A 524-nucleotide genomic window follows, 5' to 3' on the forward strand; every position below is an offset into this window, starting at 1 on the left:
GTTCCCCTTCCTGGCTAGATCTACACATACCAAATGCAGGAATTCTACTGTGGGACACAGCCAGTTCTCCAGCTGCATAGACCCTGCTCACACTTGCCAACTCGGGCTGTTTAGTAAGTCAGGGCTCATCTGGGGCTGGGGTACAGGTCAGACCAGGCTCTGCCACAGGCAGAAGGATCTCCTGTTAAAAGGCGGGGCTGGTGAGACGTCTCAATCAGCAAAGGCAAGACTGACCTGAGCCCCATGCTGGGACCCGAACCCTGGGAGAAGACCACAATGTGTTCTAAACAGTAAAGTGCTGAACTTTTAGGAATAGGCACAGGGTATATCGTCTCGGGACTCGTGAGACATTTGCTATGGGTTAAGGAATGTCTTACCAAAAGTGATATGCCTCACCATAGGGAGTACCCCACCCACTATTGCTACTGAATGGAAGAGAGACAAATCATTGGCCTAGGACGGTGACAGCTGTTGAACATAGCTGAAACCTTAGGTGCGTCAGTTACCAATACAGCAAAAAAGAC

Source organism: Rattus norvegicus, chromosome 3 (assembly GCF_021556685.1).
Source record: "Rattus norvegicus strain SHRSP/BbbUtx chromosome 3, alternate assembly SHRSP_T2T, whole genome shotgun sequence".
Taxonomy (NCBI): domain Eukaryota; kingdom Metazoa; phylum Chordata; class Mammalia; order Rodentia; family Muridae; genus Rattus; species Rattus norvegicus.